The sequence below is a fragment of the Pezoporus flaviventris genome, unplaced genomic scaffold (genome assembly GCF_033815535.1).
Source record: "Pezoporus flaviventris isolate CSIRO_AGI_PZ_B2104156 unplaced genomic scaffold, CSIRO_AGI_Pfla_v1 ptg000002l, whole genome shotgun sequence".
Classification (NCBI taxonomy): Eukaryota; Metazoa; Chordata; class Aves; order Psittaciformes; family Psittacidae; genus Pezoporus; species Pezoporus flaviventris.
The window spans coordinates 44,017,026-44,028,972 of record NW_026892550.1 but is presented as its reverse complement, the minus strand read 5'-3'; the positions used below and the strand labels follow the sequence as shown (position 1 = coordinate 44,028,972).

Sequence of the window (11,947 nt, the reverse complement as noted above, 5' to 3'; positions counted from 1 at the left end):
TCTGTAGAGAAACCAGTATAATAATCCTTAAAATAAAATCGTTAGGGATCTCTTGAATCATGTAGTCTAGCCTGTACTGAAACTGTGTTATATTTGTGATGAATAAACCAATAGTGTCTTCCTATGAGCTTTTAATTTTGTTCATGTTCCTTCAATGGGAAAGCTGTTTAAGGACCTGGTCTAAACTGTGAGTTCTTAGCCAAAAGTTATGTTTTTGCAAAATAATTGTTTCCTCCCTTGATATATATATATATATCTTTTAACTTTTTTATGATTCCTTTCAGCATGCTAAAAACTATTTCAGAATATTACCTCCTTGCTTGTAAGACAGAAAAAGTGACAGCCTCCCTATTTTGAATTAATTTGTGTAGTCTGGAAGAATTTCTGCCAGACAGGTTAGCAGGATGTCTGTAAAATCAATTTTGAATGCTAAGCACTGTGTAAATGAACAGACACCCTTTCATACTTGCATTTTTTCGTATGTGTGTAGCCTTGTTACATGTCAAATATAAATTTAATATAAATGACTCCTGTGTTGACAGAAAGATTTGGATTTCTTCTCCTTTGCCTTTGAATGTGTTCAGCTTGTTTAACAAGATGTTGGTATGATGCATTTCCTGTCTGAAAATTGAGGTTTGTAATCAGCTTTTTGGCAGCATAGCCCGTTTTAGCATTCAGTGTCATACCACTTTTTTCTGGTTTTGCATTTTTTTTTTTTTTCCAGTGGTTACTTTTTAGCCAAGAACAGTTTAATTACCTCAGTCATATTCAGTGTGTGATGCGCAAGTGTTTTTGAGGCGCAACATGGATGCAAATGGTTTTGGGTTGCAGCAGTGAACAGGGGGCAGCGAGCAAGGGAAGTGTGGATTTCTTCTGCAGTGGTGTGGCCTCATAGCTGATGATGGCATTGGTGTTTAAGGGTTTCTCACCCAGGGAATGGTGGAAGGCTTGAAACTCTGATCTTGCCTGGGCAGACCTATCTCATGCTGAGGAATATACTTTGTTACTGCTTCTCTTGTATAATTGAGATTTTTATCATGCTGCTGATTTTAAGATGGTTCGTTCCCCTTTTCCCTGTTGTTAAATTGCTAAATTTCATTTAACTCTTGGGCAGGTAATTTCTATTAATAGACTATGATAATTTTTACTTTTCTGCTTTCTTTTCGTTTCCTGGTCTGTAGTGGAAAGCTGAATGCAGCTGAACGATGTCAGCTGAAGAAACTTTAATCTAGATTGTCCACCAGAGGGAACAGCTGCTAGAACAAGTTTTTCCTTGCTGACCTGTTGACTTGCTTTAATTGCAGGTAAAGTAAGAGTGTGTGTGTGTGTGTAGTAGGTAATTCATAATAGAAGCCTGTTTGCTGAACCATGAGCTTTCTGGAATGCTGTGTGTCAAGATTGGGTTTTGTGGTATGGATGTCTGTCCTCTGGAAACAGGGCTTGAGACTTCAGTCAGGTAGAGGCTCTAGTAGCACTGAGCTGCATTTGGATAATGTGGGCTCTGGAGCATCCTGTCAATGTTTGGTGATTCAGTTCTTGTCCAGTACTATACAATATGTTCCAAGAGGATGACAGTTGCATAATATTCCTGTGCCAACCACAGAAACTGCTTACATGTGAAATAAATTCATGGCAATTATCAAATGTGCTTTAGCCATCTCTTAGTGCCCTGCAACTTCTGGAAAACAATAGAACGTGACCTCTATAACCTCCAAGTCAGTGACAGATTATCAGTGGCATATTGATGAGAACTCCACAGACTGCACACCAGGATTTTCTTGAGTTGGAAAGACTGGTTGTTTTTTTTTTGTTTGTTTCAGAATACCTCTGTGTCATTCAGACTATGGAGTATGAAATAGTTGAAAAGCCTGTCATGTCAAGAGTGTACATTTTTATTTTTACCCTCTGACTCTAGCAGGTACACTGTAGGATACAGGAAGAATTGAAGGAGGAAAGACTCATCTTCTCTATCTGTGCTTAAAAATTGAGCATAGAAACTTTAGAAATAATTTTACAACAAAAGCTGCTGAATAAGGGGTAGAGGATCATAGACTTTGGTTTGTCACTGGATCATCTTACTTCATCTTACTCTGCAGTGAAACTAGTCAGCTGACAGATGAAAATGCAGATACATCTCTTCCCTGACCTGATCTACAAGCATAAGAATCACCTGGTCCTTGATGCAACATCACACATGTGCCTTTTTTTATTAGATAAGATGTTTTTACAAATTGAAAAGTGCTGAACACTTATGAGTCGCCTTCCCAAGAGAAGCTTATTTTCAGGTTGCAAAATGGGGTGATGAAAGAGCCTGAAGGGGGTGTGGTCTTCATGGTTGGAATGTTTCATAGAAGAGTTGGCGTCCTTTGGCAAGTATATGTGGATGTTAATTGCAAGATTGACATAAGGAAGTTGTGTGCGTAAGAGAAGTCCAGGGTAGCTAGTAGGAGGGAGCCTAATGTATGGGTGTGAAGTAAGACTTGGATTAGTGCAGATAAGCTTGAAACCTGGCAGTATGTTTGGTTTCTAGAGTTGTGTTGGTTACATCAGGTAGGCTATTTATACCTGTCAAACAAAATTAGAAAGGGGAACAAATAGGAAATGATACTTCATAAACAGCAGGAACGAGTGATTATTGTATACCCAGATTTTCTTTAAAACTGGTTAGAAAAAATAGGACTAGCTGGTATATATCAACTGAATATTACCTATCTGGGAAACTCTTGTGCCTTGTTTGTTATTTTTAAAACTCCAAATACTTGCTTTATGAATATCAACTCCATCTTTCAGCAGTCTTTCGTGTAGCATGTGGCTGGTTTTATCCTCCCTGGAAGGCTACACAGTCATTCTTCCACCTCTTTCTTGATGCAGTTTGTTGCAGTTCTTGATGCTGACCTGTGAATGGGAAACAGACATTTTGTCAAGCTTTAAGTAAGGATATTATTCTTTTCCTACTAATGTGCTTTGCAATGGTTAGGGAGGCATCCCATTTTCTGTAATGTATTGTGCAAGTTCTCAAAGTATCATATCAGAGTATCCTTAGGAAACTGAGGGGTTGTAGATACACTGATGCTTGACAAGTTAAGTATTTATTATGTTATTGTTTCCACTGTCTGAAGGAATTAATTGGCATCGCTGACAATGTTGTAAACCTATTTTATTAAATGCAAATAATTAAAATGTTTCAGAATGTCAAGCCTTGTGGAGCTCAACTAGCAGGGTGATTGTCCAGAAGACCTACGTGTTCCCAAGACAGATGGCACTAAAGCTGAAATGGAATTAATATCACCTTTTACATATACTAAGCTACAGCTGATTCATGATTCTGTAGCTGTATGGAAGCAGCTTTGATTGCCAAAGTGAGTATTTCTTAATCGGTTGCTGTAGATAACAGTTGTTCTTTAGATGGTTTGTAGTGTTAGAATTTAATATCTTATGTCATAAAGGCAAGTCTATTTCTCTGTCCTTATAGAAAACAAAAGAAAATCAATTGTTAGCTTAAACTATAGCCCAGTCTCATTCTGTAACCTTGTTTATAGCAGTGTATAGCTTTCAGTTAGTTGTTTCTTCTGTCCTAACTTAAAATTTAGTTATGCTAGTGGAAAGGCAGTACAGTCACTGATGGTAGAAAGTGACATGAACTAACAGTGTTGTGAAGTCTTCCTCTGGTCCTCACTAGTTCCTATCCCATGCTAGTTCAAGTCATCAATTATACTGGTATGTGTGAGTTCCCCTTGGTTTAGCTAACAGTAGTAATGTTATTTAGTTTGTATTCAGGATTTTAGGATTATGCTTCCTTTCAGCTGTGTTATTCCTGAGGGAGGGGGATTATGTGTTCGCCACCTCCAGTGAAAGGTTTGTAGGGTTTTGAGTTGTTCTGATTAAAAAAAAAACCAACAAAACAAACCAAAATACAAACCAAAAAATCCCCCCAAAACAAACACCACCCCCCCCAAAAAAAAAGAACACAAACCCCACAACAAAACCAAACCAAACCAAAGCATAAAAACCAGAAACAGGAAAGTTAAAAGTCAGACATGTGGGGAGAGAAGTGTCTTTTTCATTCATTATTGAGTTTGGTTGTAGGAGCGATCCAGTAAAAACTTGGTTGCTATCAGTTATCAGAAACTAGTATTATAGAGGAAGATTCTGTTCTACTCATGTAGGTAATTTGTAAACTACCTTGAGCTTCACAAACTCTTTATAGAGAAGAGCTACTACATGGTTTACATTTTATACTTTCATAGGATTCCTTGGGCCAGTTGTAGGCTACGTGGCATGGCCTTCTTCAGGAGCAGTAGATGTTCTATAAATAATTTAAAGAATTCTTACTTCTCTTTCGTCACTGTATACTAGTGTACAAATTTGCTCTCACGTGATGCTGAGGGAGAGGTCTGTAAAGGCCACAACTGCCTGGCATTTTGAAGAGTACAAATAGGCATGCATTACTTTGTAAATGCCTAAGACACTTGCTCTTTTTCGGCTCAAGCTAAAAATTGTGGTTATATATGATGTAATGTGGGCTATTCATTGTAAAGTTTCAGGATATGTCACAAAGAACGCTTTGTCCAACAATCTTGACTTACTTGTCATTGCTTGTGTCTTGAGTCTAATTAGGTAAGTGTGTATTTTCCCTGAAGAATTAAGCACAATGTGGGGAAGTTAGCAGTGTGCAATAGGAGATAGACAAGTCCACTGGCAGGATGAAGTGGAAACGTGAGACTAGTTTTCTGACAGTGACAACTCTGTTTCTCAGTTTTGGTCCCATTGAAATAAGAATAGTGAGTAGGTACCATTCAGGCTTCACCTTAGTATTAAATCAGCGTAAATTGTGCTTAATAGCAGCCATATGAAACCTAAGGGAATTTATGACCATGCTAAATGTAGGAGATTTGGTAAAATCAGTGTTAGAAATTAAGAGATTTTATGATAGTCTTAACTTTTTTTTATATATATATATATATATATTTCTGTCCTGGGTTCAGCAGTAGCAATCATGTTTCTCCTTCTTGGTAGCTGGTGCAGTGCTGTGTTTTGATTTCAGCTCGGGAACAGAGCTGATAACAAGGATGTTTTGGTTTGGCCAAGGACTTTGTGAGCCTCATGCTCTGCCAGGGGGGAGGGGAAGCCAGGAGGAAGCAGAGACAGGACAGCTGACCCAAACTGACCAAAGAGGTATTCCATACCACAGCACGTCATGCCCAGGATGTAACTGGGAGTGAGCCGGAAGGGCTGGGAGTCTGCAGGTTTGGAGGAGGTATCGGTCGGTGCTTGGTCGGGCTGAGGGGGGCAAGTTATGTCGGGTGGTGCTGAGGTGTTGTATTCTCTTCCCTTGTTATTTCCTTTATCATTTTTATTATTGGTGGTAGCAATAGTGATTTGTGTTATACCTTAGTTACTAAACTGTTCTTATCTCAACCCGTGGGAGTTGCATTCTTTTCGATTCTCCTCTCCATCCCTCCGTGAGCAGGGGGAGGGCAAGAAAGGGGGGGAAGTGAGCGAACGAATTACCTGACTGGGTTTAAACCACGACAATAATAATAAAAAATGCTGGTTTTATTTTTATTTTAGAGGAAAAAATACTACTGTGATGGCAGCAAACTGATCAGGAGAAAGTCAGGCTAATATGAAATAAAACTGCAGAACAAAATCTCTAAGGATCGGATTCTCAGCTGATGGGATGTTTTCCTTTGTATTATTTTTCTTCACGTTCCAACATTTTTTAAAATTGGAGGGCTTTTAGATAAAGCTGACTTCATTTTTCCAAGTGTGGATTAATTGCACTATGTTGATTATTATTTCAAAACGTAAACTTGGAATAAATGAAAGACAGACATAAGATACAGTGTTGATATATTGGTCTGCAAGGATTGATTAAATTGGAAGGCTAAATATAAACTCACTCATTAGATTTTATTTCTGCAGTCCTAAAATCTCTTGGGCTGAACAGAAAAACACCAGAGGAACCTTTCCATAGCTGTTGTCAGGCAAGCTTCTTGCAAATCTGACAAGCAATGGAGATAACAATGCTTGATGCATTTGTTGTATATGAAGCAGTGAGGATTAGTGAGGGTTTTCAAGTTGAACTCTTCTTACAACAGGAGTTGGTGGGTTTATGGCCCTTGAGGGAAGGGGGCAGGAGCCTGGTGGAAGTGCAGAAGCTGGGGTGCTTGGTGGCCACATCTCAGAAATGCTGTTTCAATTTAAAACCAGAGAGGGCCTTGCATGTGGTTCAGCACTTTCCCATTGGTTGGGTTTGGGTTCCATCCCACTGGGTGCGCTGACACCTATGACTGAAATGAGAATTTAAGAGCATCCATACTGGCTGGGGTCGAAGATCAACTTGGCACAATGGTGTTTTCCAGTGGCAGCTGCACAGGGTGGAATATGTTCATAGTCGAAGTATATGGCAGCATCTCTGGCCATGTGCACTCCGTGGGTTATTTAATAATCTTTCTGTTCTGAAAATTCCTTGATTTTTTTTTTTTTTTTTTTTCTGTTATGAATTTGACTATTCGTTTTTGAAAATCATGTATAATTTTATACCTGCTGTGGCCTATAACAATGAGTTCTATAATTCATCACAAATTAGCACTTGTGAAGGAATAGACCTGGGAAGAGAAGATATCCAGAGGGAGGAGAATGCAGGATCAAAGTTGTAGGTGTTTAAATCATGTATTGTATACTCCTTTTAATTTTTTTTAAGGGACTCTGTGTCTGCTTCAGTGTATGTTTCAGGGCTATGAATTGTACATTGTTGTTTATCTCCCTGGATTCTGGACAATTTTTTTAAACTCCGGTTTGCTAGAAATAGAATGGGGTTAATGAAAAAGCAATGTCACTACTTCAAGTCTACCATTGGGCTTTCTAAAGCAGTATTTGTGGCCTTAGTTTCATTTTAAGCTGAATGTTGTAAAATTTACATTGATTATTTTTTCTTGTAAGTCTTCTAAAGCAAAGATTTGAACAGTGTAAGTATAATGTTATTGAGAAGGAATTTTGGAGAAACTTCTTTACTACCTAGGTTAGATTAATGAGATTTCCTGGCAGTGTTTGAGGTTCAAAGTGAAGAAATTGACGGGGTAGTAAATTAATTAATCCCATTGCCACATGTGTGCTCAAGTTTACATAATGCAAGCTAAGCAGAATACTTGTTTCATCCCACTTTTGTGGCTCCATTAATTAAAATGAACTGTGGCTTGTCTTAACCAAGAGAAGGTAGAAGTGATTAGATAAATATGATACATTACTGAAGGGCAGTGGTTGCTGGAACTAGCATGTAGTTTGCAAAATGATTTACTATATTATGTTTTTTGTCCATTCAACTCAAAAGCTTCCTCTTCCTACTAATAAAGTGCAAGTGTCTTACAGGCTGTTTTCTTGTAGGCCATTTCCATGCATTGTAAAAGTGTGCAGCTGACTACTTCAGTCCCAGGTTTTGAAGCTGTTTTTTGAAGTGTGCATGGAAACTGCTTTATGAAACACATGGGGCTGGTTTTGCTTCTCTTCTCATAGGGACATTACATTCAAGAGGAAGGCAAAGTCTTTCACTGCATTCTAGCTGTGGCACAGAGGCCGTATGCAAATGTCTCTTATTGTTGAATCTTTTCAGGGGAAGATTCAGGGAAAACTGCAATGACTGCCCTACTGCAGAAGGAGCCTAATCCAAAAGAGTATTGAAAACTTGACCCAAAGTCTGTGTTTTCCTAGGTAAAATTACTGTAACTCATTGACTTGATTGGTACTGCTTTGGGATTTACTTTACCAACATCTGAACTTAAAGTGCAAGAAATGTATAAATATTTTGTTTCAGTGCAGAACAGTTGGTGTTAGTTTAATCACTGTACAATTAAAATCTGATTGCTTTCTGAAGCTGTTTGGGGTCCTTCATATATATAAAAAAGGGATACTAGAAAATAACTTGGTAAGTACCACTTAACATTGATTTTCTTCAGTAGCATTTCTCTCACTTCATAGCTGTTCTTCACACTTAATGGCTACCCAGTTACACTGAGAAGGCATATAACAACATTATTAAAAAAAACACAACTGCACAACTCCATGTCAGGATGTTGATATTTAATCATTCCTAGTTTTGCTGGTTAAGTCCTAATGAGCTTTGTTTGAATTGAAAATTTGTTCTCCCAGTGTGCTGAAATTACATTGCTGATCTGCAAAATGTAGTAGATTCTCAAGTGGCGTACAGAAAATACATTTTCCACACACCAGCAGCAGAATATTATTGTTGTAGGATGTGCTGGAGGGGAGCCTTCATTTTAGCCTCATGAAATAATTGTTTATATATACCCTTGAGCAACCAGCTGCAAAAAATGAAAAAGATGAATCTTTTGAAGATGCTGTGGGGATGAAGATTTTATGTGTGAATTCAGTAACTTTAAAATTTATTCTAAAGTGTGGTCTTTACAGATCTAAGTACTGATCTTCTCATTTTAAAAACAGACTCATAAAACACTCTGGCAGTTACCTGATTCTATGGGTGATTCTAGTGAGTAAGTAGGCTGCAGTATGATATTGGGGAAAAAAAAGAAGTGTGAACTTATATTTCACTGCTTTGTGAATGTCGTAGCATCTTCAGTGAATGTAAGAGAACATTTAGTAGCTGGAGTTTGATCAATTGATGAAGGACTGTAAATTATGATAGAAGATGAGGAGCACTTTGTTAACCAATGAAATATTTCAGTTCTAAGCCCTTGAAGCCATGATGTGGGGAGAACTCTTTCAAAAGCCAAAGAAATTGAAATGCTTCTGAAAACAGTTTAGAAAATTCAGCTTGACTTTTTGTTATTCATGAATGGCAAGACAAACTTTATTCTGCTGTGATTAAAGAAGTAATGGTAGATGTCATCCCAGGGGGAGCTCAAAAAAAGTATTATGCCTGAGAGGAACAGCTTACTTTCCGGCTTCTCTCCTTATCTTAAGGGGACATTATCAGTCTGTTTTCCCTTCCAAAACTGTGTCAGCTGCACGGCAAAGTGTATTTCAAGATGGGAACTAAAGTCTTTTTACTGAAGTAATTTTAAATGCATTCTGGAATCAGTTCCTTCCATACCAAAGATCTGTGAAGCTGGGATAGAATAGGTGAGGAATTTGCTGTATGCTCTATTACTTTTCGTTGTGGACAGGAAGGTGTAAGCACAGTCCTAGTATTAGTTGAAATGCAGAAGAATCTGCTGGCGTCCAAAGATTGTATTCAGCTTGGGATAGCCATTGGCCAGATGCAGAGTTGGAGGTTTAATCTTGGAGAAATAAAATAGCATAGCAATCTTTGCGAAACCAGAATTATTCCAGTTCCAGAGGAGGAAAGGACGTAAAAAGTATATTTTAAGAAAATAAGGAATTTTTATTAATTTGTTTGCAAAAAGATTAATTTCTGGGAATATTTTGACTGGCGATCATGTTCAGTATACCTAATGAGTTTTTGTCCGTTTCTGCTGGTGTTTTATGTCATGTTTCCATACATCTCCTTTATCCAGATTGTCCCTTACAGGGGCACAGTGGCTGTCATCCCTGGAAAAATTTCTCTTGCGTTTGGTCACTTCAGAATAAGGTGGTACCAGGGATCCAATGTCTCTTGACATTTTGAACATGTTTACTGCTAGCAAGTTTAAATTCTTGTAACATACAGCGGAGCTAACATATTAATTACTGGCTGTGAATCTTCAGAATTTGACTTGCTGGTTCTACATATACAGCTATGGAAATAAAAAGTGGGAAGTAATTCCAAGAGCAGCAGAGCTCATGAAGTCCCTGCCAAAGATGGAAGCTTGTCTGTGTTGACCTCTCCATGCACCCTTGACTTCAGCCTCTGTTCCAAGGTTGTAGTGATGTGGGCTTTTGACTCTTAGAGCTGTTGTTAAACTGACTTCCTTTGTGAACTGAAGTACAAAATAAATATGCTAGGGTTGTAGGGCAAGGGATAGGACAGGACCTCCTTCTCTTGGAAACTATGTACTAATCTACTGGCTCACCCCATCTTTTGGAGCTATGCTTTTAGTAAAATTTCTATCAGGAACTGTTTTGTTGTGGAGGATACAACTGACATTAGAAGGATAGAACGGACATTAAGGTGAATTGCTAATCTTTGAGTATTAAAATTCATAGCCTAGAAAGCTTTGTTGTGTCTTTAATCTTAAAACTGTGTGCCTGGATTCTGTTTTCCTTTCCTTGGTGTAAATCTACCTTAACTTCATTGAAAGTAAACCTAGCATGCATCTGGAAAGAAAAATCCAGACTGTTTAATGAAACCCAGTTGAAGAAATCCAGCAAGTCAAACCAAGATGAATGAACATGTGGGAAGCAACTATGGAGAAGGGAATAATGTGCTCCAAATTGAGAAATATAAACAGGTAGAAGGACAGTAACGAAGTGCTTGCAGAGGCTAAGCCAATTGCTTAGAGCTGGGTGCCCAACAATAGTTATTTTGAGAGATGAATCTATGGTCCTATTGTGTTGCTTTCTTAAAAGAAACGAGAAAAACTAGTCTGGAACTTTCGAAAGGCAAGGCAGCAGCTGAATCAGTCTCATGAATGACCTTGTTCAGAACTCACTTTTCCTGAAACTGGGAGGGTGGAAAAAAACTAAACCAAAATAAACCCCCAAAAAATAACATGACAGCCTCTGAGCAGAGTTGTTGATGCTCTTTATGAATGTTTTTTTTTTTCTCTTATAATGGAAATTGTTTGCATGGTTATTTTACAAACATGTACTCCAGAAAACCACCTGAACTGGTATGGGGCAGTGTATCTTATATCTGTGTCTTCTACAGTGCAGACTGGGTAGGTCATGGAAGTGCATCTGTTCTACATATATAAAAGTATGTAGTGTTCCTTTTTCAGAATATGTTGAATAGCGTGGTATGAACAATAAAATAGCTGAGCTTGTATGACCTCTGTTGGCATGTTTCATTTACCATGTCACCATTAGTGTCTACAAAAGTTCTTAAATATTCTGAAGCACTTTGGGCTTTGAATCTAATTGAAACAAGCCCAGTGCTGGATGCTTATTGAGGAGGGCATGGACTCCCATGCCCCTGTTCCCATCAAACTATAGAATTTATGTGTTGTCTGATATTTGGTTTACATGAAGATTGCTGTAGTAGCATACAAAAGCAGTAAGCATGTCATGATATAGAATAATTGTCTTAAAATTATTTAGGGGGGAGTAGCTGCAACAACTGATCCCTGCAAGTGGGATTCCCACTTACCTAAGTCAGGAGTGAGATGACGTTGCAGTATTCCTTCACCTCAGCGTATTCACAGCCTGAGCAGGGTGCACAGCTGGGATGTTATTTGTGCAAGTGACCAGGTGACAACTTCTGTGTCTCCAGATTGCTTCCCAGGTGGATGTTTAGCAGTTACAAAGAGTAGCCCAATCTGTGATCTTTCTATGACCCCCTTTTTAAAGGAGATCAGTATGCGCATTTCCCATCTCCTAAACTGTTTAAGCAAGCATCAATTACAGGCCTGAGTGTTGAATTTTGAAAGACCACTTTAGTGTGAGTCAGAATAGTGGTTAGGTAAAGGCATGTCTGTTGTGGTTAATTTTTTTTTATTTACCACAACTTTGACTCAGCATCATTCCCTGCCCTTGACTCCTGCACAATTAATAGCAAGAGGGTGTTCACAGAAAAAAAATCTCTCCCTGGGGAAGTGCTGTGTTTGTTTGTTGGCACATAGATAATTATTTTCTCGAGCATATGTTTACATTTATACTGAAAGTACTCTTTAAAGTACTTTCGTGTACTCCTGAGTGTCAGTATTTTTAATCTATCACTATTCTATTGCCATTCATCTATCTTCATGATGCAGAACATAGAGACATGATAAAAGGATTGAAAATGTATCTTGGGCTGATTGAAAGAAGAAATTCTGTTTCCGGTATGATAAAAATAACATCGGACTTACTGTGCTTATACCAACATATCTGT

General features: G+C 38.2%; 1 protein-coding gene across 1 annotated transcript in view; it reads left to right on the top strand.

Moving 5' to 3' along the window:
- The first annotated feature begins 1,284 nt into the window (after nt 1-1,284).
- FHIP1A (FHF complex subunit HOOK interacting protein 1A) overlaps nt 1,285-11,947 on the top strand; it is a 78,506-nt gene continuing 67,843 nt past the window's right edge. Inside the window, exon 1 of the mRNA XM_061477098.1 lies at nt 1,285-1,304. The gene's annotated coding sequence lies outside the window, so the exon portion shown is untranslated. The remainder of the gene's footprint in view (nt 1,305-11,947) is intronic.